We start from the raw sequence: 24,232 nt of genomic DNA, 5'->3' as shown, positions 1-24,232 counted from the left end.
ATCCAGCTGCCTTGGATAGGCCTTAATAGAAGCTGTCGATCAATGTCAGTGCCTTTGAAATAACTGCAGCAGACTGCAATAAACACGAAGGAAAGATAACTAAAGCTACTGATCAGCCTCTTGTTACTTTCCTGCACCCAGAGATTTGTCATTTGTTTGTACTGCTTATAATAGCTGGGGGTGGATGATTATCACGGGAGCATGGGGCTGCATGAGTGCAAGGGGAGGAGTGAAGCCTGTTGGGGAGAGGCACTTACCAAAAAAAGTTTAGCCAAGATACCACGAATTCAGGTGTTGCATCTCTATAACACAAAGATCTGTTTTCCTGCTGTTTTCATTCAGGACAGCTACACTGGTTCACAGAGAAACCCAAAAACCAATGCTAGGGGCAAACCCATGTTTCTTGCTCACTTACAACTACTTCATATTAGCAGCACCCAGCTCTTCTAACTCAGGAATCCCTTACAATAATTACCAGAAAACTTATTTACATATTCAAACAGTTGCTAAGGTAATGACATAGAAGCAGGTGATATGAAAGCATCTGACTTTTATGGAATAAACATGCACAAGTCAAGTCAGCTGCTGCCTGGGAGAGAAGCCACAGTGCCCACTTGCCTGGTCTGCTTGACTTGGGAAAGCAATTCATAATGTCCCCTCCCGCTGAACCAAGTGTCTTACCTCTTGGTGCTGTGCAGCAGCTACTCACATGGGAGGATCAGACAGGCAAAAGCCCACAACCATTTGCACAAAGCAGCTTTCAATGGCATCAGCAGGGAGCTGAGCATATTATTTGCCCAAAAGTAGATCGTCTAAGTAAAAGTAAAGACTACAGTGAGGAAAAGTGTATGTGCTTCTCCCCAGCAGCTCCAGAATACGACTGCAACAGGAGGCAAAGACAAGACTTAAGCTTTGTATTAGCCCTTTCCTAACTCAGAAATGCAATGGAGACAGTTAGCAACTTTCAGCTGATCTGGACGAGCCTTTCCCAATGGGTTTGAATGACTCTTTAAACGAGTTTTGATTATCTTATTTTCTCTGCAGTATTTTAAAGCTTTAAGTTGGCAGCTTTCACAGCAACAGAATTTGTGGTCATTTTAGCTCTAGAGTCTCAATAGGCTGATTGTTATTTGTTTTGCTTCAAGGAGGCCAGGCTCCACAGGGCCCTACAAAAATTTAGGAGAAAAAAAAAAACAACCCAAAATTATTCTTCCCACTTTCTGCAGTGTATCAATTTTATTCAAAGTCTACTAGAAGCTCCCTCAATACGCTGGATTCTCATCTGCTGGCCTCCAATGTAGAAAATTTATGTTACCAGCAAGTCTGTGACCATCATCCCAGTATTGCAGGTAAAACATCTCCAACCTATAAAAGAATATCAGCAGAACCCAGGCTGCAATAATTGTATAACTAGAGTAGAAGTTTCTCATTTTCTTTCTGGTATCCAAATACTATTAGGACAAAGTGTGAATTGAACTTCCATTAATTAGAGGTAAAGCTGTAAAGGTTTGCTTTGGGTGAGCATCCAAGTGTAAAGACAAAAATTCTCCTCAGGAATTTTAGCCTGGCAGTTCAGTAACTTTATACAGATCTTTTTTCATCTCATCTTTTAATTACACAGCTGTCACCTATACAAGTGGATTCTGAAATATATGTTTCTGTAAGAAAATAGGATCAAATACACATTATCACTTCCGCTTTATAGGCAGAGAAAGCAAACCAAACAGTAAATGGAGTCATCCAAGGGCATGCAAGAGCTGCAGCAAAAGCAGACAACTCCCAAATGTCAGAACTGACACACAGAGCCCAGAACATGCCCATGGGTCCCCAGCAATGCAGCAGCACTCACTGACCTAGCATCCAGCTGCACTCTCCAGGGCACTTAATTGCAGTCATCACTTGGAGTGCAGCCTTTCATGCATGGATAGCTTACCTCCCACTACGGGAAATGGCACCTGAAACTCTTTGGACAAAGAATAGTATCTTCGCACAAGTCCACAACACAATGTGACTCAAGGGAAGAAGGCAGCAAGGACAAAGTTCTGCTGATAGCTTGAGAGACCACATACCTTTAAATGTTTCAATTTGGTTGTTACATCTGTGATGCACCATTGCTAGCTCCCTCCCAGCAGGGTGCTCTTTCCTTTCAGCTCAGTGATGTTACTTTCCAATCCATATTTTTCCATAGCATATGCTTCGTTAATAATATAGCCCTTCACAGCGTTTAAAAGTGGTTTTTTTCCTTGCTCTTGGCTCCAAGTATGTGAAAAAGAGATAAATGCGAGATAGACTCTTATCTATCTCAGCTGTCTAGATGAAAGCTTGCTCTAAGTTTGAGCAGCAAACCATGCAATTAATAGCACTGCTCCTTTCCAATGCAAAACCCTCCTTGAGAAAACCAAAAGGGCCATTAGACATGTCATTATGATCCAACTCATGCTATTTGTAACGTACAAACTCTGGCTATTTTGTAGTCTCAACATCTTCAGTGCAAACTTCAAAATGTTACATCAGGAAGCAAGCACACAAAATAACCCAAAGACTTGTGGCATAATTGAATATCCTGGACACATGCTCAATTTCCAAATGCTACTGTTTTAATCAGGGAGTCTCTGACCCTAGCATTTACTTTTAAGATTTAGGGATCACACTGTCATTGCTGCCTTTGCATGTGGAAGGGTAACAGGGGTACCCAATGGCAATCTTCGATCCGTACCCTGCCCCAAACTTGCTCTAGCTGGACACCCCAGACCACAGGAGACAATGCCTCCTGTCTTTCCAAGGCAGAATTCAAAGCTCTTGATGTTCCCCCTCTGCTCCTTTTGGTGTGGGTATACAGAATGACTATGGGAAAATGGCCTACAAGAACTCCAGCAAGCAAACCACAGCCCACATCACCAAAAGCCACAGTAAATTACAGAAGACCTCATGCGAGCTACCTGGCAGGCTTTGCTCAATGAAGCCTTCTCTGATCAGTATATAAGTAGCACATATACTGGGACTGTAAGAACAGCCTTACTGCATTCAATCCAGTTCTGCCTAGGCCAGGATCCTGTCTCCATAGTAGTCCATAGATGATGTCTGGGGAACAGCATGAAGAAAATTAAAAGTATACTGGGGCTTCTCCCTGGAATAGTCTCTCAACTTCTGTTAGTACTTGGATTAGTCATTTCCTGGACCAGGAGTGGTTACTCTGTAGTTTGTTGAATGGGCAACCAGGGAATGAGATTTAGAGCCTTCAAGTAAACATCTTGCACAAGCACTTACTGGAAGTCATTTGCCAACCAACAATTTTCATGACCTTCATGACCTATCATTTAGAAAATGAGTTACCATTATTGCAGTATACAGGAGAGAAGTCTCGAGAAGCAGGCTTTTCTCCTGAGATCAGTCAGTTTTATCTCATTTTAGCCACTCAAAAGCCTGCATATGCACATCAGTAACAACAACTTATTTAAATTATATCAATCCGCTCCACTGTTTTCTCTCAGATAGCCTCACCAGTTTAGACACGTGGGCCTTGTCATTCACACTCATTCTAGGTACTGGATTAAGCTAAGAGAAACTCCATAACCACTTTTAAACCGGTGTTTATAGACACTTGTCTCACTAACACCTGAATTAAGGCTTGTGGGTGTCAGCTGATTGAATATATGCTGGTATCACACTGAGAAGACAGCAAATAATGGTGGAAATAAGCAGTGGCTTTCTGTATTTTCCCAAAACAGAGGGGCCTTGAACACCTTACAGGAGCCAACAGCATGCCCCAGTTCCAAGATCTCCATTACTTCTATCCCACTCACCATTTGAAAGGAGTGTGATGAATTGTAGCTCTTCCTCCTAAACCTGCGATATGTGTATCTTCCTCATCAGGATGCCCAGATATCAAGCAAATAAATCCTGATGCAGACCACACCCTGCAATTAAGCTAATAATCCTGAGACTCTCAAGTTGCAAAGCCAGGGCTCCAAAACACTGACCAAATACATGGCTCCGGCCAGCAAGAAGAGCCACATGCCCCCACTGGAGTAATACCCCCTCAAATAAGCTCCAGGCACTTAAGTGTTTCACACAGGGGATCCAGTCTTTGCTCTACACTCAGAGGTAATCACTGTTATCAATCTGAAAGAAAATGGAAGTTTCTCAAATTAAAGGGAAAAGAAAGCCTAAAACCGTTGCAAATTGTGTGCAAAACACTGCAGGGAAACTACTTTGAGACTAATTTTTATGTTTCACCTAGGGACCAGGCAGCTGCTGGCCAGCTGCATATGGCAATTATGCCTACCAAGTCAGCCCATGGTGAGCGAGCTACATGACTACGAGACCCGACTGTGGGCTGGTGGTACCATCTACAATCTTTAGGCCATTAGCACAAAAGCAGCCACCATGCACTGTCCAATCCTCTCCTGCTGCTGGGCTGCCGACTGCATTCCCACTTCAGTTCTCATGCAGGAGGAGTTAAAAAGGCAGGAACTACACAATTCAACACAGCAGAAATTTAAAGGGCAGGAAGTACACAATTTAACAAAGCAGCAAGCACATTTTCAAGACACCATGGCTCTTCGGCCTGGGAGGACAACTTATTTCTAAGGTTTTGCAAATAGTTAACAAAAAAAAGACCCTAGAAAAGATGCAATAGCAGCAAGTGGGTTTTGAGGTAAGGTGCAAGAAGCAATTCCTGTAGGCTAGTTTAAGGAATGGGTGAATTTAAAGCTTAGAAATTGAGGAGACTACAGCCACAAACATTTAAACAGCTTCAGCTCTGCACAACGTTGACATTCTTTTGCTTCCTTCCCCCTTTCTTTTCAACTTTGCACTTGTTCACTTTCAAACCAAGAGCAAGAAAGCCAGCAACATTGAGATCACTTTTTTTTAAACATTTAAGTAAGAAAAAGCCATGCCAGGAGACTGATCAAGCTACTAACTCATCACATTAATTTAGCTGCCCACAACTTCCACCCTGAATTGGCAATTGCTAGAATGCAAAATTGTGGTATTTATTTTTCATCTCAGACCCACCAACATGAACAACAAACCCCTTTGGAGCCTATCAAAGATTGTCATCTATTAATCTTTTGATCCACCCCTTGCTCATTTGTGCAACATCTATATGTCTACTTCCTCTGCTTAAAAATTCAAAGTTACTATTTACCCTCTTATCTCCCACAGCCTCTTTTGTCCATCCTAATCACTGAAAAGTATCACCCATTCAAATGATCTCACACATCCACCACAACACTTCATGAAAACTTGACCTCACACCATAATTTCGCCCTGTCCACTCTTCTTCGTCAGCTCCACAAATGGTAACAGTGGTCTCAGAGGCTGATGTACTGCAGGACAATGCCCTTTAACCACCATCACATGGCCAAGTCCCAACATTATGACTTCTCTATCACCACTAGTTTCATACCTTAGGTATTGGTTCCCTGGAGATAGCGTTGTTTTCGCATTTCTATTTGTCAAAAGCCCCATGCTTTGAAGTTACTGTTAGTGGTAGAAGTCATAGTATTTTGAAAGCCAGTATTACCTTCCACCAGTACTTGCTTAAGCATTTAGAGTGCGTACTGGTCAGATTTCAGCCACAGCAGTAATTTCAAGAGAAGCTTTGCTTTGGATAGCACTACAGTAGACCTTACTGCAAGTTCAGGGGTTTGGGTTCTTTTGACATAGCAATAAGACAAAGTATTTGGGAAGAATCAGCTTTGAACAGAACAAAGATAATGTCTATGTCCAAGTACGGCTGCTGAGGCTCTCTTGACTGCCCTAGCCTCCCTGAAATCGCTGCTGGCCATTCCTACCATATCACACAATGACTTCATAATGTAGACAAATGTCCACTGGAGATTAGCCTGAGCTCACTAACCTCATTTCCACTTGTGACCCAAACCTGAATTGATCCTACTGTCTCAAGGGGTGAAAGGCTAACATACTGCATTAACCCAAAGAAATGGAGATATTTTTCCAATCGTCTCTTGCCTGTTCAAGTTTCTCAATTAGCATTCAGCCTCTGTTCCTTGTGTTGGCCAAGGCATCACATAAATCAGCTTTGCTTTCCTGTTTTTCAGAGACTGATAGTTCAGACTTTGCCATATTCTCCAGCACTATGGTGCTTTTCTCCACTCCCCTGTGTGCTGAGACCTCCCAACTGGAAAACAGGATCTTTCTGTTCAGTCTGTCCAAAACTGTACAGCACTACCAATGCGTAATACTTCATATCATCTTTTAATTTTACACAAACAACCAAAAACCAGCAAGTATTGCACAGTGTTTCTACACCACATACAGAGCAGCACACGTGTGCTCTTGGAGGAACAGAGTAGCATCCTTCACAGATGTTACTTCCATATTAACTTGCATGTATCTTCCTCCCTTTTAGAGGCCAGACTGCAAAGTCACAAGTGCCTTCCATTTAATTGGGTTTTTTCATTAAGCAAGCCAGTGTTTGATCCAGTTTCTAAATAAGAAGGTCTTATAAAGAAAAAACTAACATTGTTACAAAGAGGTCTGAGCCAAAGCCATTTCTTCACTGAACTGGACAAGCAGAAGAAAAAGTGAACGTATTACCACAAGAAGTTATGTACTATTCAATACAGTTTCTAGTTCTCTAAATCACTAGTGGAAAACATGACTTCTGAAAGTACCTACTATGTATACACACTATCAACAGCTAATATGCAAAAGGCTGCTTTGTAAGACCAATACCAAACACTTGGCTATTCAAGGTAAATCACGGACAATCACAAAGACATGTAACACTCAATCTCTAGCTCTACCCAAGCAATAACACACCCTTTTTCATCATGTCAGACGAGAGAGGAAACAACTTGTAGGGAACTTGGGTATGATGATTTATAGGAGAACCTGAGTCTAGAGGAGTAAAGATGGACAGGACACAAAGAAATTTCAGTTTCTTTATTTCCTTCTTTCTCCCAGCCATCTTTGCATATAAAAGAAACCAAAGTAAACAGGTTGGAAGATTCTCCCATATCTGATGAAACCATAGAAGAGTCACAAACCACATGAGTCTTGATTTTTTTATTGTTATAATAAGTACCCTTTAAACAAGGTGTTTACAAAGTTATTTGCAGTATAATCCCCATTAGTAGAGCATCTAAGTACATACACAGCTTGTGGGATATTCTAAGAATGTGCCAAACAACCCAGGAAGCCCCACCATATTTTGCGATAAAACTAGTCATCTTTGTCAGCCTGCGAGCAAGGAAACAAAGATGATCTCTTTCCAAACTAGACAAATTCCTATTCGCAATCATATCCTCTTTCTATAGCAGGCTAGGCTTTGGGGCATTAATCCTTCAGAGGGACAGAAAATACTCCACAGCACATTGGTAGACAGATGTCCTTCACACGTTTGCTACTTTTTATATACAGCTTAAGTCTTCTCTTATGCAAGAGGATATATCCCTGCAATTTCATTTCCACTGCATTCTGCTTTCTCCACCCAGAACTTTCACATCTCTGAGATTACTTTGTGCAAGAATCGTTGCATATAGGCTTAACTGTCCATGTATTAAAGCAAGCCAACAAATCATGAATATTAGACAAGGAATGATAATATAAATTTACCAGTACCTCTGGAGATGTAAGTAGAGTAGTCCCAAGGGGTGAACTAAGAATAGCATCAAAGAGCTTGGCTAAGGTTATTGTCTTTAATGGACAAAATTGAATTGACCGCATACTGTCTGTAGTTAATGGCAAAAGTAAATTAATTTACAGCAAATGACACCACAGTATGGTCCAAAACTGGTGTGATTGGCTACTGACAAGTCAATGACAGACTGACCACAGAACACCACTAATGCAAAGACAAGCATTTAGGGAGTTCTAAAGCTGCAGGACAGCAACAGCACAGCTGATCCCTCTTTTCAGGGACAACAGCAATATCCAAAGCTGCTTACTTAGCAAGTTTTGTGTCTATTGCTGAAAAATTACCTGTAGAACAAGATACTGCCTTCCAAAAAAATTAAAAAGCTATTTAGAGTTCTCAGTTTGCTTTTGATTGCATTTTACCAGGGTTTTTTATTTCCTTTATTGGAAAGCTATACAAACAACGATCTACACAAGTTTGTTTCTTCATTTGAAAACAGTGTGTGTTCACATGTAATTCAGGTCAGTTACAAACAGCAACACCACAGGTACATTCAAGTTGCCTAGTGAGACTGATCCAGAGTTTTGAACTCTTAAGGGACACATTAACTCAATTATTGACACTCACTAAGGGGTTGTACTTGAGGCCTGTGGTCTAAGTGGTGAAAGAAGCCAGGAGTTCCCCTATTTGATGCTGACCATCTCTGAGCAGTTCAATGGGTCACCACAACTTCTTAAACTTCTGTGTGAAAAATACAGTGAACCTAAATTCACTGATATGCACTGAATTTTCCTATGGTTTCCGCAGCATTAAGATTTCAAAAATATTTCTCAAAGTCTATGAAATTCTTTCTTTCTAATGAAGTGAGTACTGCTCTATGCAGTAGCCTTCTCTCCCACTACAGCCTCTCTGATGGAAAAGTATTAGAGCACAATACATAAGCAATGAGGCTCCTGAAGTGGTTTCTCCATGCTGCCCACCAGCAGAGACAGACTTTCACACAGACATCTCTGATAGTGCAGACTGCCAGCTGCAACGCAGAGGCACAGGACAGGTGGGGGAATTGTTGGGGAGAGATCTGATTAAAGTCCTGAGGAGGCAAATGGGGTCAGATTTAAGATCCTGCATCATGAAGAAGGTCCTGCTGAATTACTGACAATGAAAGGCCCTTTAACTGCAGTGCTTAAAAGTTCTCAACTAAAAAAAAAAAAAAGGAAAAAAGTTTATGAAGTTAGCTCTCAACCTCTCTCCCTTCCCTCACACTCTATAGACCTCTGGTAGCCATCCTTAACTGCCTTTTCACAAAGTTTTTATTTCAGTTGTATCACATCAGCTTAGGACCTAATTTTTGCTCCTCCTGACTGAAAAAAAAGCAGGTCCTGAAAAAGTGCAAACTTGGCACCATGATTCTATTTGTAAAATCAGATGATTTCCAGAGTGTGAAGATTTGGCCCCAAAAGCTTCACTTTACACTTAACATGCCCATCTACCTTTTTTCAGTGCAGTTATGTACACACAAGATTTAAGGTCCACAGTTAAAATAGCCAACGGCTTTCATGTGCTTTCATTTTTTCTGGTGTCCTCAACATAAAAAGGACATGGAACTGTTGGAACAAGTCCAGAGGAGGGCCACAAGCATGATAACGGACCTGGAACACCTCCCGTATAAAGGCAGGCTGAGAAAGTTTGGGCTGTTCAGCCTGGAGAAGAGAAGGCTGCGTGGAGACCTCATAGCAGCCTTCCAGTATCTGAAGGGGGCCTATAGGGATGCTGGGGAGGGACTCTTCATGAGGGACTGTAGTGATAGGACAGGGGGTAACGGGCTAAAACTTCAACAGGAGAAGTTTAGGTCAGACACAAGGAAAAAGCTCTTTACTGTGAGGGTGGTGCTGCACTAGAACAGGTTGCCCAGAGAAATGGCGAATGCTCTACCCCTGGCAGTATTCAAGGTCAGGCTGGACAGAGTCTTGGGTGACATGGTTTAGTGTGAGGTGTCCCTGCCCATGGCAGGGGTTTGGAAGTAGATGATCTTAAGGTCCTCTCCATTCTGCGATTCTATAAACCACTGAGTAAACTACCTGTATCTCCAGACCATATTACATAGAACACTAAGGCTGTGCTCACTAGAGATGAAGTCACTGGAAAAATATAAATAAATAAATAAATAAAAAGTCAGAGTACCTACAGTCCTTGCTGAGTCTTTACTTGCTAGATCACCTTGGAAAGCCACTTAAAGCATCCAGGGAAGTTGAAGTAGTGTTCTAGCTGGAATCTCTAATACTTCCTTCCAACCACCACAACCTCTGAGGAATGCAGCTAGTGTCAAAGATTTAATGCTTTTTCACATTAGTGATGTCAGCACAAAATGGCCATCTTCTCTGAATAATTTATCTCCCCACTGCATAATTTTCTTATCTCTTTTTCCCTTTTGGCTTTTTACTGAAGATGGGAAGGCAAGTGGCTGTTAGTCCTCGAAAAAACCTATGGAGCATCCTTCCCATCAATCAATTAAAAAACACTTACCTTACACTCAACATGATTTATTTCTTGTTAATACAATTGTCTCACTATATCCTTCTATTATTATACCCTTAATTCCATTAGCCATTCACTTAATGCTCTCTTTAAAGCTGACCCCAGTCTGGGGAGAAGGGAAAGAAAAGTTCGTCTAATAGTGGCAATGCCAATAAAATTCTGAAGCTCTTCTCTTAAAATCCTGTAGGTCACAGGAAAGACAGGTCCAGAACATATCCTGCTTGCTCTACAGGAGAACATTTTTTTTTTAATTCCTTTTCAACTAAATGCTTTGTTGGCTCTGAGCTATTTGTATTTTCATATTTCACTGTGTGCTGTACTCTTCCAACATGGCAACTTTGGCAGAGAAGGAAACCCTTTACCCATTCCTCCTTTAACAAATACAACTTTGGTTTGCAAAAAGGTGGGGCTAACAGAGCACCTCATCACAGCTCTTATGGCAGTGCACCTAGTCACGTACTTCTCAATGAGCCAACATTCCCATTAAAGCTTTTGCAATTGTTGGCTGAGAGGCATCAACTTATTCCTCAAGTAAAGTTAGAGCCTGTCACCCTCCTGCCCACCAGCCAATGCTTACTAAGGCGACACAGTTACAGCCGGAAGTGCTTTAATACAATCCCTAACTACAGAGTCCTCACCAGGCAAGACTAAGGCTACCTGAGCACACTGCTTACATGACTGACACCATCCTCTTGCCAAATAAACCTCACAGCTTAAGACGTATATAACCATCACATCACTTTTTGGGCATGAGAGAGTTTTCCAACACCTCAACCAGAAAAGACAAATCCATTGGTAACAGGTTGTTTGCTTTCCTAACAAACTCCCCCCAGCCATTTTCTCCATTCAGGTAAAGATTCTGCCTCCCTGAGCACGGAGGAAAGTAAACACCATGGCATTAGTCCTGAAAGCAGTTCTCACTGCCTGCTATAGCACCAAGTTACAGTACTGAGATTTCTTCTCTACTGGAAATCATATATGCTGTTATACACATCCAGTGTTATTATTCTAGATACATTTAAACCCTATGCCACTTCATGATTGCAGTACAGTTACAAAGCCACTTAGATTAAATAACATGGGTAATACCACTGTGTAACTAATGAGATTCACATTGCACCTGCGTACATACACAATCTGAACTCAGCTGTGTACATCACTGCCACATGCATTTCCACAGAATAACCATGTCTAGCTTTTAACATCTGGATCCCCTCACCCAATATCACTGACCATTAGGCACAAGGGTTGCCATACTGATGACATTAGCCTCATCTTCCACTTCCTAAGCAGTAAGCTCTCAAAGCAGAAGGCAGGACCACCTATTCTCATGTTGAATCATCAGCTTAGCAGTGGTCTATATGCAGTACACCAGACCTCTCTTTAAGCAGCTCAGTGAAACAAAATACAGTTCATCTGGCAGCTTCTAGTTCACAGTGACAAAGTCAGACCACAAAACTCACAAATACAGCACACAATTCCACCTGCTGACCAGCAGTAGCATGATCAAAGGTTGAAGGACCTTTAGGAAAATCTAAAAAAAAAACACACCAGGGATTCTTGTAGATTGATTATTTCAGGGTCATTGTGCTTTCTTAACTGGTTCGAAGCAATTAGTCTTTTCTCTGTGCCTGGACTCTTTCCTTGAGCTTTGTTTTTAATTAGAGTAGTATTATTAAGACTATGAAATATTTCCCACCTTTTTGAGTGCACACTCACAGAGAGAGGGATCTGTGCCAAGGGATTTGCGTTTGGATGCTACAGTGGTATCCGTAGAGATCAGGATCTCAGATTTTGGCTCAGTCGTTTCAGGCCCAATGGTAAGTTTCAGTTGCTGAACCTGAATCCTTCTATTGCACGCAAAACTTTTGTTCAAACTTGCCACAGATCCCAAAGCAGCTTGCAGGCTGCAAGTATTACAGCTGTATTTTCTTTCCCTTTTTTGGTATGTAACAAGGAGTGTTAATTCTTATGCATTCACAAGCACAGCACACATTTCATGAGCTCAGCTGAAGCCATGTCCATAGTCTGTGATAAGATCATGCTCTCATCTCCAGGGGAATCACAATGTCAAGTCTTGCCTGCCACAGCATCATGGTGAAACTGTGCAAAACGAAAAGAATGGAAAGATATATCTGTACCGAGTACAACAGTATTAACCTCCCACAAGATTTACACTTACTACCTGGGGACAAGCCATCCTCAAAGAAACACAACGTACCCAAGCAAGAGCTGCCCTCAGAGGCCCATCTTCTCAAATCACTTTCTTTGTTCCGCCTGTACACCAAAAGTGTAACTGGTGTACTGGTGTAACTTGCCAGTAAGAACAGACAGGTTTCAATTTTTGGTGTCATTATTTTCTGATGTGGTCTTCAGCACTGTGGTGATCATTGACAGCAATTCAAGAGCAGAATGCTGCTCTTGGTTTGGGGTAGCACTCTGCATATTTAGCAGCTTTCAAAAATATCAAAACAATAAGAAGCAAATGTCATTCCCAGCACTTGCAAAAGCTTCAAGGCATTTAAAACAGGATTACTAAGCAGACCACACAAGTACCTTACCACAGAGCTTCCATTTCCATTGGCATCCATCAGCTGAGCCCTACATCTTGCACTGGATATTCCTTTCTGTTGGGAGTCTCCTGCTCATTCTCCTCTGAAAATTCCTTATTTTAGCAGTCTATTTCATGAAAGCAACTGTGGAAAGTGTGCATGTGTGTCTCATATCTGGTATCTGTGACAGTCCTGCAGGTGTTCCGCTACACCTTATTGGAATGTTAGGTGCAGGAAAGTGATCACAAAATAAATAGAATTCCAATTTGTTATTGATTTACTTTCAAACTTAATAAATGGCTCTAGTGTTGATAATCACCAAACCTCTGTCCAAATAAAACCATGACACTTCATACATATCCCGTAGAGCTAGATCTACACATGTCCCATTATCCTCAGTATTTATAAATATATACCTTTAACACTGAATCTTCTGTTAGAAATGTCATCTTGGTCATACCCAGATGTTTGATTTTAAACATGAATCTTTCCTGCTTTGACTAATTCAAACAAACACCCCTCTTACTGTAGGCCCCACACATAAACAATGTTCTACCATGTGCATTCCTATTAGAAGTTATAGAAATAAAAGATGAAAAAAAATAAATATAGCAATCCCATGGTAATCCAATTGCTCTACTGGCCTCTATCATAGACTGACCCTACACCAGCCAGGTCAGCGTATCTACAGTCGAGGAAGTGATGTGCTACAACACCAAGAGACAGGTTCTCAATTAACATATCAGACAGGAATATTTGTGCCAGGTAAGCAACTCAAATTTTTCCCTCCTATTTAGACTCAGGGTTTCTCAAGAGCACACAGACCAGTTCTCACTTATCCTGGATGTTCATAACACTTCTTGTGTACTTAAATGTTTGGCCACATCCCTTCTGCATGCCCAGAGGGCACAATGACCCATAGTCTAAAGCCCAAGCTTTAGCCTGGTTTGAGACCTAGTTTATACAAAAAGAAGAATTTCTGCCATCTGCTCCTTTCAGCTAGTCCAAGAAGAAAAAGTTTGAAACCACACAGCTCAATACCATCAGCGGGATATTTGTTAGAGTAGGCAGACTCCTGAAGGTTGAAGGCTGCTGATGCCTCCCTTTCTCTCCAAGGAAAGTCCAGATCTCTCAGGCTAATAAACATGGGAACTGGACTGATCTTTGTACAGCCTGCCTATGGTGCTTATTGTTTAGACTAAACTGTGTTAACAGTAGGGGGAAAAACTTTAGATGTGTGGTGAAGGGGAAAGGGTATAAAAAGAAGGTCATTTCTTTCCACACAACATGAGACTTTCCTGTACTATCACAGTGGAATGAAAAGGCATTTCTTCTGCCCCGATCAGTCATAACATTCAAACCACAGAGCTAGCCATGAAATACTATGCATCATTTAGATCTTTGATGCTGAACTGACTTCATAGTAAAAATGTCCTGGCAGGGCTAAAGCACCTGCTGTCAAAGGGAAACACTGATTAAAGAGGTGGGTTGGGTTTTTTTAAAGTTCTGCTCGTTTTCACAAAACCATGTTACCATAATCCCCAAGTTCTAGCTCTGATGAGTAATTACTCCTGCAGCGTGGTTAGGGAACTGCTACTCCAAATCCTCATTAAAAACTTAATGTATTTCTTCTGCATTTGCCTTTCAGCTATTATCAATTATGATGATCCATGTACAAATACACACTTTCCTTCTCGATTATTATCCCTATTTCTCCTGCCTGATTCATTCAGTAAGGCCACAGTTCAATGCTTTTGAGGCCACAATGGCCTCTATGGGAATTAAGTCTGACATCAGAAATACTGAATTGTGGATTCAGTGAATGAATTAAATTGGTGGGTGGGGGGTGGGAAATCGCACTGAATAACATTGAGAGCACTCCTAATCACATAGCCAACAGCAACCTATTTACTATGGAATGAGATAAGGGCCTCACTAGGTAGAGCTCATTAAAATTAATTTTAGCATTTGGGACAAATTTTTTCGCCATTGCTTTAAGAAGCAGAAGCAGAGCATAGTTACAAACACAGTGCTGCTTTCTGTTCATTGTGTGTTTATAGGGTAGGATTTCCTCACCAGTGGAAGGAGCTATTAGGTTTTGTTGAGTTCACCTGTAGCATTATAGAGTCAAAACCTATAAGCACTGTCCAGGAAACAGCTGATATTGTAAATAAAAATATTGATGAGCACCAGGCTCATTTCCAGCTGTGTGAAATAAAAAAAAAATAAGTTGGTTAGTCCTCAATTTGTCATCTCAGCTTCTTACTGAGAGAAGGGTGGGAGAGAAACATCTATTTTGGAAAGCTATGCCAGGATTAATGGATTTTCAAAGGCAGAAATGTTAGGAGCAAAGTTCATGTAGCTTTCCCTGAGGCTGTGGCAATGGAAAAGCATACTGACAAAGCAAAGAAGAAAAGGAGAAAGAGCCAGGACATCTGGGAGCTGGAAGATAATACAGATGCGTAAGACTCAAGAATGAGCAGAAATATGCAACAAGCACAGGGAAGTGAAAACCCATTGTAAATTTGAGGTAACCCCCAAAACTCTTAGAAGAAATTAATCAGTAAATCAAAGCACCTCTTACTCTGCTGGGTTTAGTCAATTTATATAACTTACTTAAAGCTTCCTTGGCCTTCCCACGTCCTCTTTGGAGGAAAGGGATTGCATTGAGTTCCACTACCTCCTTATTTCCTCTGCTTCTTAGAAGGGAGGATAATACCTGTTTTCACAATAGGATATTAGAGGGGTCAGCGCCTGCACAGGTAGCTATCTTTCGTACATCTATGTTAGAAGAAGGCCCGTGGCAGTATTAAACACTAACTCAGCTACCCAAGAAGCTGGTTTAATTCAGCCCCCACTTAAAGAGCAAAACAATATGGGTTTAAGATGCTCCAGTCAATACGCAAACACTTAAGGTCCATTCCCTAATCAAAGACTCTACACAAGCAGAAGTTAATCAAAAAAACCCAAGCAGTGAATGTGAAGAGGAGGTGAGCTGTGCTGTAAAACTTATGGTTCACAAGCCATTCCACAGGAGATAAGCCACTTGATTCCCAGTGAGTCGCTCAAAGATGAATGTTAATAATTTAGTCTCAAATTGCTCTCAATATTGCTCAACTGCAATATTCAAACTCAAATATCTATACAAAAAGAAGTATGGGGGGTTAAAATAGTAGAAAAACAGTTTATGTCCTTGCTCTTATTTTGCAAGCCCTAGAGAAAAAAAAAAAAACAACCCAAACAAAACAAAAACAAACAAAAAAACCCACAAAAAAAATATCAAACCAAAACCAAACATAACAACCAAAAACCAGCAATTACTTAACTTGCAAGCTTTTCCTTAAAAATCGCATGCTTATTTTCAGAAAAGTGAAATTTGAGTTTACCACTGCTCTTCAAATCCACTTTTTTACTCCAGCATCAAGCAAACACCTAGCATGAGAAAATTTGCAATGGGACACCAATACTTGGCAACATCTGGACTTAAAAAAAAAAAAAAAAAATCACTTCAAAATCAGATTTGAAATTCTAGCTGGACTATGAAGAAATCCCACCTAATACTGTACTAAACTCATCCAAAATAGCCAGAAGTATAAGCAACAAAATCATAGATATAATTTCTCTGCATAACTATTTATGATCTTTCTAAGCAGGAGGAAATGGTCAAAGGAGTAAAAAACCCAAACAAACAAAACCAGCATCACGCTACCCAAAGCACACAAAGAAAATAACACCCAGGTATTCTCCCATCAGGAAGATTATTTATTTAGTGGAGTGGGTGGCTTTCATTTTCTTGTAATACTACAACTGACTGCTCTTTCAGTAGCTTGAATGGCCTTCATAGCCAAGGCAGTTGATGCACAGGCCTATTTGCCCATTTGCATCATAGGTGCATGCATCCCTGTTCTTAGAAATTCCTCTTATGATATTCAAATACACAAAATAGAAAGGTGCACCTACAAATCAATAAGCAGACCATTGCTATTATATTTTATTTACAAGGTAAATAACCATAGCCTGATCAAACAGGTAAGATCATAGGAAAACACTGAAAATGTTTACTTTATGAAATAGGCAAGCAATCTGTGCAGGATGCTTTAAGATAAACGCCTTCCAAATGAGTAGCGTTTATTAGCACACAGCTTTCACCAAGTATTTCAGTCTAAGGAAATCTTGGTCATTCCCCTCACTGGCTGAGCACCAGGTAACAGACAAAGACTGGCACATCAAAGGACAGAGCCTTGAGCACAGAGAAACTAGGTAGATTCTGGGTGCGTGAGGGCGCACAGAGCTTGTGGCCAACACATTTCGCAGGCTGCGTGTCCCTATGTACATTCAGGTGCTCCTGTTTTCAGTTAATTTTGCCAAACACATAACCTTTAGTTAATAAAATGCGAGGAAGGCCCTAACACTCCCAGCACAAAGTTAGATGAAGCAACAGACCCTTATGACAGTCACAAACAGCTGGAAATTAAATCTAATAAAGACAATCAATGGTATTTTCTAGCTAGCCTTCCCAAGAAGTGGAACTTCCTTGGGAGATGACACACCATACAGGCAAAGGAGATCATCTTCATGGCTCTCATGGAGCCTGAAGACTATGTGCTGGTGTGATGAAATATATGAGCTTTCCTGGGTCAAACTGAATTGATGCAATAAGAAGCTTTTCAATTACCACACAGAGCATGATAATGCCATTTAGAAACTGTTTAAAAGTATCACATGAGCAAAAACGTTAGTTTGCTTCACCAACAAATAAATGCAATCTGTATCTCCACCTGAAGCTCTGTTAGCAGTTTCAGTAAAGGTATTGCACTAACAGGTCTAAGGAATGTACAGCAACCACAACAGGACGAGTGTCCCTGCATTGCTCTGCATGACTGAAAAAGTACAATCTAATTATATATTGACTATCAGAGACACTTGAACTAAAGCTGTAGCTGCATGATCTTTGTATAAGAATTCTTCAAACAGATGTTTTGAATGCTATTTGTATTTGCCTTCTTCTCAAGCCTAAATAAATTATAAAAGCTCTAGAAATTCAGCAAAGCCAAATATGACCTATGAGAGTCTAAATACCTTAAGCTCTTATTAATGTAACAAACACAACATAAAATTACATTAGCAACATATTTTGCAATACCTGTTAGAGCAGCAGGAGCAAAGCTGCACACACTCCAGGGTCAGGCAATTCAGGAGCCAGAGAAGACCACAGCACTCAAAAGAAGAGAACAGAGCAGGTTGGTAACAGCAACTAAGACCAACCACAGCCCAGAAATCCTAAAAAAAAGCCTTCACTAAAAAGGCACTGACCTAAAGAACACAAGATGCATCAGAAAAGAGTTGCACCTCTTGTTTTGAGTTTATATAAAAGTCCCAAGCCCATGGGCTTGTGAGAAAGGGCAGGTTAGATGGCTTAGGGCAATTAAAGCTCCAGGTGTCCTCAGGGCCTGAAAGAGCTCTGCTTAGACACTAATGATCAAATTATTCTCAGCTGGCCTTTGAGTGAGCTCCCTGCTACTAGTGGCTGGCTGGGGGGAGGGAGGAACATTAAAGTCAGTCACTTAAAAGGTGTTGGACAAATCACCATTTAGAAGTGTTTCTTCATTGATTCAAAAGATACCTGGGCATCTGTGAGACGTACAGGCATCTAAATTTTCTGGAGATGAATCCTTTCCAATTACAAGTATGCTATGGAGAGTCCAGGCTCAGGAGCAAACAAGGAAGACAGTTGGAACTTGTAGCGTCTGGGAACCGATTTGTTTCTTACATGGGTTTTGCATGTTTTTAAAAGCATTTTCCTTTTTCAGGAAGCTGCTGTTTCCATAGGCCCCATACAGTGCTATAAGAAAAACTGTGTAAGGTTGTTTCTGACTATAACATGTTTAAAGTTGTTGCCAAAGAGCTTCTGCTTTTGTGGACCCACAAAATGGCTGGGCCAAGAGCCATTTCTTGACATATGGGCTTTTAGCAAGAAATTATTTCAAAACATATATTCTAGTCATTTTGTTGTGACTTCAAATTCACGGTGTGGTGCATTCATGTTGGGGAGGCTCCCTAGTCTGGGCTGAACAAAACTGGGATTGTTTCAGAGTTAGAAGTTGCCATAAACTGTGATCATCTAAATGGGAGTATTATTTCATACCATGCTTTTTATGTGAACCCTTTTTCACTATCCTGTTAGGTAAATTGTTATGGCCCCTGTATATTTTCAGCAGTCGTACCTCTAACTTAAAAATAATGGTGCTGTATTGACCACAAGATAACCCTTCTTCATTATGAGTAACATCAGAGAATATATCTTTCATACGTTTTTGCTTTATTCAACAGTTTTTGGTGTGCCTGACCTTATTCTATTAATGCTAAGCAGAATTAATTAAAGCCACAGCCTTTTTTTTTCTTCTTACTGCAACACATTTTGCTTAAAAAAATAATGTATCACTTCCTGATTAATTTTTCATGACTTAAATTATTACCTTTTTCCCATGGTTGTCATTGTTCCATATTCTTTTTTATGAGCAGCTATTTTTTTCAAGTATAAATTTAAACCTGCTTTGCTAACGTGAACAGCTGTTAGGCTTATATAGCTAAGGCAGGGCTCCCAGAAGCCTTGAGCTCAAAGTTTGGCACTGAGACCAAAAGGCTATGGCTTTAGAGCAAGATCACTCGGCACACTAAAGTGTGCGTTGCAGAATGGAAGGAGACATTTGGAGCCTGCTGAACCAAAAAGCCAGCATTTTGGTGTTCACTCTCCTGTTCTCTAGACTTATTAGGCTCGTGTGTCAAAGAGGACTTTTTTAAAACAAGCAGAACAAAGATATTTTGATACAGTAACTGGCACTGACAGTGGCCACCCGAGTTTGAAAGCCCTTATCCAGTTGAAGCCACAGTCTCCAGTTCCTTTTTGGCCCTGCTTTTCTTATTATCAGCAAAAAAATATTTTTTGCCCCTCCAATGTGTTTAAAATTGTTCCACCACAATCCCTGAAAGCAGGCAGCTATATTTACCCCACGCATATATATATTTGTGCTGTATCTATCTCATAGCCACATCAGTCGCAAACTGGCAGCTCACGTCCCCATGTGTACCAACTAGCTCTTTTCATATACCTGAACAATATCTGGTTTATAATGTTACTGCAACTGTTCTGCTCTAATGGAACAAGCAATACAAGGCATGTAGGAAGAATCACAGCTGTTAATAGACCCACTGTTACAAACAGGGAGTAGGGAGATGAGATTTCAAGATATTCTTCAGGTCCTCTGACCCCGAGGATTTTTCAGGGTTCAGATCACACGTGTTTGATCTCATTTGTACATGTACTCATGTGTCACAAGTTGCAATAACCTGTGTTTCTACATGTACTATTCCTATTGCAGGGCATTGCTTAGATTCGTGAAAACAAGGTACAGATTATGGGACAGGTTACCGAACATATGGAAACCATGCATGGTTGTTGTGTGAATGGTTTCCGACTTGTTTCATCACTTGCCTAGAAAGACTTTAGTTGTGCCTGAATCACTTGTTTGTAGCGTTTAGACAGCTGCAGTGAGGCAGGGAAAGACTTCCAGTGACTCCCCTCATGAGTCTGTATAAAAATACTGGGAAAATAGGAATTGTATCTCAGACACTGCTTACTGTGGTGAAGGAAGATGTGTCGTCCCCTAACACACAGAGAACACCACCATGAATTCTGGGGCTAAATGCAGAATTCCTCATAAATAATTACAGCAGTTCTCTGTAGTTCTGTGTTATAAGAGATATAATGACGTTACATAACTATGTATCAAGAAATTATGGAGGATGACATTGGTTCACAGAGCAGACTGGATGAAATTGAGCTAGCATTTGTTTTACAAATTCTGAAAGGAAATGTACAATGGGGAAAAAAAACACATTTCCCTAATCCTAAAGTCTTTGGGAAGTACCAGTATTGGCTCTAACCTGACACAAGTCTCTGCTAGCTCTAGACAGATTTTCTCTACCACGGTTTAGATATGCTTGCTGCGTGCATAGTTTCATACAGAACCAAACTCTTTGCATGCCAGTAAAACTTGCACTGATTTCTGCAGTGTGCAGTGTAGTTTCTAGTCTATCAAACTTCCACCAAATGGAAATGTCTTCTGCACGTGGTGACCAAGACTTTTAATAGGGAAAAGCTCAGTATGTAGCTATTTGTCCCCATAGCTCTGCTTTCCTTCTGCTTGCTCCTGCTCCCTTCATTTCTGTATCATTTACACAGGACATTGTCATTCCTTGACAATACACAAAAAGCAACAGACAAACTAACAAAACTAGAAATGTAATAGTGAAAAACGTATTAAAAACCTGCTTTTTTCCCAGGTTTTCATGGCATGTTTGAAACCCTTCCATAGTCCCCCACCAGTTCTTCTCTAGATTATTTGTAGCACAGGTAATATGTTTGAAATTAAAATGCAGGGAGAGGAGGAAAGCTTGGTGGTTGATTTTTATAAGCACAAAGGTCTGGAGTCAGAACTGAAGCAGTTAAAGTAGCAGCAGCATGTTTACTAAGCCATTTGAAGTTGATAGCCCACACGGCCTGGCTTTTTTCTCTATCTTCGTAAACCGCAGTGAATTGATGGAATGACCTGGACTTGATCTTCAGGGCAATATGTCTGATGGCACCGCTGGATTGATAAATTGATTCAAAACTATTACCATGGTGAAAAAGCAATAAGGTCATAAAAATTGCATCAGCTGGCTAAGTAAATCCTGGCATTTCATGACAAGTAATGCAGAAGAATCGCAAGAGGATCTGGGCATGAGGCTGAATGAGTGAGCGAGAAATGACTTTGAAGAGCTCATCATCTCCGATCTATTCTTCCTGCCAGCGATTCATGCCTTCGCATAGTGCCACTTCATTATGGGGAAATAACTGTACACTTCTAGCATATTCCTGGCTGTCCCTGGCGGCCCCTGGAGAACCCTTAGCTGGTTAATACCTCATCATGGGCTTCATTGAACACTTTAATCTGCACTTCTGTGATCAATAGAATCCTGGTGTAAATTAAAAGGACAATTTCATGTAATCAAGCCTGTTAATGCTCATTTTGAAAACCATTATTTGTGGAAGGCATTTAGGAGAAAATTACAAAGCGACAGGCTGATGCACTCGGAGCCAATTCAAAAGGAGGTCTTTTTTGTGACTCTGTGTATGGATGCTGGGGGTCACCAGCAAGTGTGCTGCTGCACTGGGTGGGAGGAAAGGGGCAGGAGGAGGCAGAGGGGTAGTAAGAGAAACAGTCCAGCAGGAATATGTTGCCTGCCTGCTTGCCTTCATGTGGGGAAGAAAATGAAATTTTCCAGTGTTCTATTTCTGTGGCAAATTCAATTACTGTGGGGACTTGTTCAAAGCGGTGTAACTTCCAAGAGGCAGAAATTGAAAACCTGGCAGCTAATGAAATGGCAAATCACTAGTAAGTTCAGACAGGGGGCTGTCAGTCAGCTCAAACACCTAGAGAAAAACAGCCACTTCCTTCCAGTTTTCAACAGGCAGGCTTTTCCGCAAAATACACACACCCCCCCTTTAAAAAGCAAAACTAAACTTTTTAGGGCACCATAGTAATTATTTTTCTAAAATTAAAATAATCATCAGTGTTAGATGTTGCTTATTGCAAAGGCTGTGTAAGCCTGCTCCATTCAGGAACACAAATCCTGCTCTTGCTGAGTACCTGAAGTTGGTTTTCAGCAGATGAATGAGGCAGTGCTTGCCCAGGCACTAAGCTGCATACTCATCTGAGTAGCTCCAATGTGCACACCTGTGTCCATAGCACTGCAACCTCTCATATTTCCTGTCATTCAGAAGCTGATAATTTTGAACCTTTGGGAAACAGAGACATGGGAAAACCACAGAACCCTTTCCAACTATTTCAAAATGTACTGCATGACCTCAGCTGGCCAGTGTTGCCTGAAAGATAGATATCACTTGTCTAGTGTCTATTGAATACATCGACCTGACACTTTGCCTTCTCTACATCTAGGGTGTGGGGACACCAGAGACCAAGTCACACTTTAAGGATGAAGTTCCATGTAGGTACATGACCTAGGCCACATGAAGCTTTAAATGCTTCTTGCTCGTGCCGCCCTGTACACAGTATCATACCCATTGTTAAGATCTTTACCCCTCTGTCCCTCTTCCTTCTTCTCTAGGTACTGGAACAGGCTAGATTCTGTTAGTTTGTTCTTTTCATCTACTTGAGCTTCCTCACTGAGCTTCAGCAGTGGTAACAGCAAAAGATGCTGTTATGGACTCCACCCTGAACTCAATTCCAAAAATACAGCTGCTTCCCAAGCAGTGAAAACCAGAAACTCGCCAGCCTTCCAGGATGTCCTTCTGTGTGGTCCTTTCAGAAATCCCTCCTAACCAATATCTATGGTTTCCTCAACAAGACAAGCGTATTCATTTCCAGCAGTTCATACCTCTGCTGTCACTGAATAGCTATTCAATAATCGTGTAATCTCTTCTGAAACAATACCTCGAACTGAGGGCATTTGACTTAATATCAGATGTCTACTTGCAGTGCTACCAAAGAGGAACAGGCAGTCTAAATTCAGAGTAAATAGACTGCAGCATATAAAACTTGCAAGTGCAAGGAGCTAAACTTCTCTTTTTACTCCTAGGCCCTAATTCAACAGATTTATACCAGTTTAAGTGAGAAAAACTGGTAAACAAGTAAAGAGCCCTTGCTCTTCATAAAGGGATGGTTCTTCCCTTCCTCATGCAGTAAAGGCCATAAGCAATCTGGCCTTCTGTTCCTGGGATAGGTTGATCTTAATGTCAAGATGAGTATGGGCATCACTCTGTCCTTTGGTCACTGTTGACGGTGAGTACTATTTGGGTTCTTCCATAAGAAAGATGATGTAAACCCAACAGCCATGTGTCATGCCCATTTTTTGCACATCTTTCTGTGCCATTACTTTTCACAGTTACAGTCATTTAAATTTCAGATGTCCCGTTTGTTGCCATCCAAACTATTTGGCTCAATTGCTCTGGTTTTATTTCTCTTCTGGAAAGGGCCAATATAATAAAAATCTGGACACTAATAACACAGTGTTTCTGCTACCTATTTTTATCTCATGGTCTGTTTTGTAATGAAGATCTTTTAACTCCTCCAAAACTAAGAAAGCAAGAGCACTAAGCCTCTGTTAACAAGGCTAAGCAGCAGAAGATACCCTGCGAACTTGACAGAAGTTTTTCACTGTGAAAATTTGTGTTGGCTATGCAGACAGAAGTTCAAATTCAGCATATTTATTTTAGGAAGGACTACAGAAAATGAAAGGAAGTGAGAACGACCTGAGTGAGGAGAGCAGAATTTGACCCTACACACTTAGAAAAATAATTCTTTAAACTGCTCTGGAAGTGGCAAAGATGTCTGCTAATGAGAATTTAGATTTCATCTTTAGAAGCTTTATCAAAAGTTGCCTAAGAAAGTAATCTGATCCTGATTTTTCCATTGTCCTGCATACCTGTAAAAGCCAACACAAGAAACAAACCAGTTATGAAATACTACCTATT

At 40.9% G+C, this 24,232-nt stretch overlaps 1 protein-coding gene across 1 annotated transcript in view; it reads right to left on the bottom strand.

The window, feature by feature from the left end:
• Nucleotides 1-4,645: 4,645 nt before the first annotated feature.
• Nucleotides 4,646-24,232, bottom strand: part of LOC133211007 (glycerol-3-phosphate acyltransferase 3) — an 89,855-nt gene continuing 70,268 nt past the window's right edge. The window contains exon 13 of the transcript XR_009725068.1: nt 4,646-4,655. The gene's annotated coding sequence lies outside the window, so the exon portion shown is untranslated. The remainder of the gene's footprint in view (nt 4,656-24,232) is intronic.

Source organism: Neopsephotus bourkii, unplaced genomic scaffold (genome assembly GCF_033783945.1).
Source record: "Neopsephotus bourkii isolate Nb327-2 ecotype Australia unplaced genomic scaffold, CSIRO-AGI_Nbou_v1 NB_547, whole genome shotgun sequence".
Taxonomy (NCBI): Eukaryota; Metazoa; Chordata; class Aves; order Psittaciformes; family Psittacidae; genus Neopsephotus; species Neopsephotus bourkii.
This window is presented reverse-complemented; position numbering and strand designations above follow the sequence as displayed.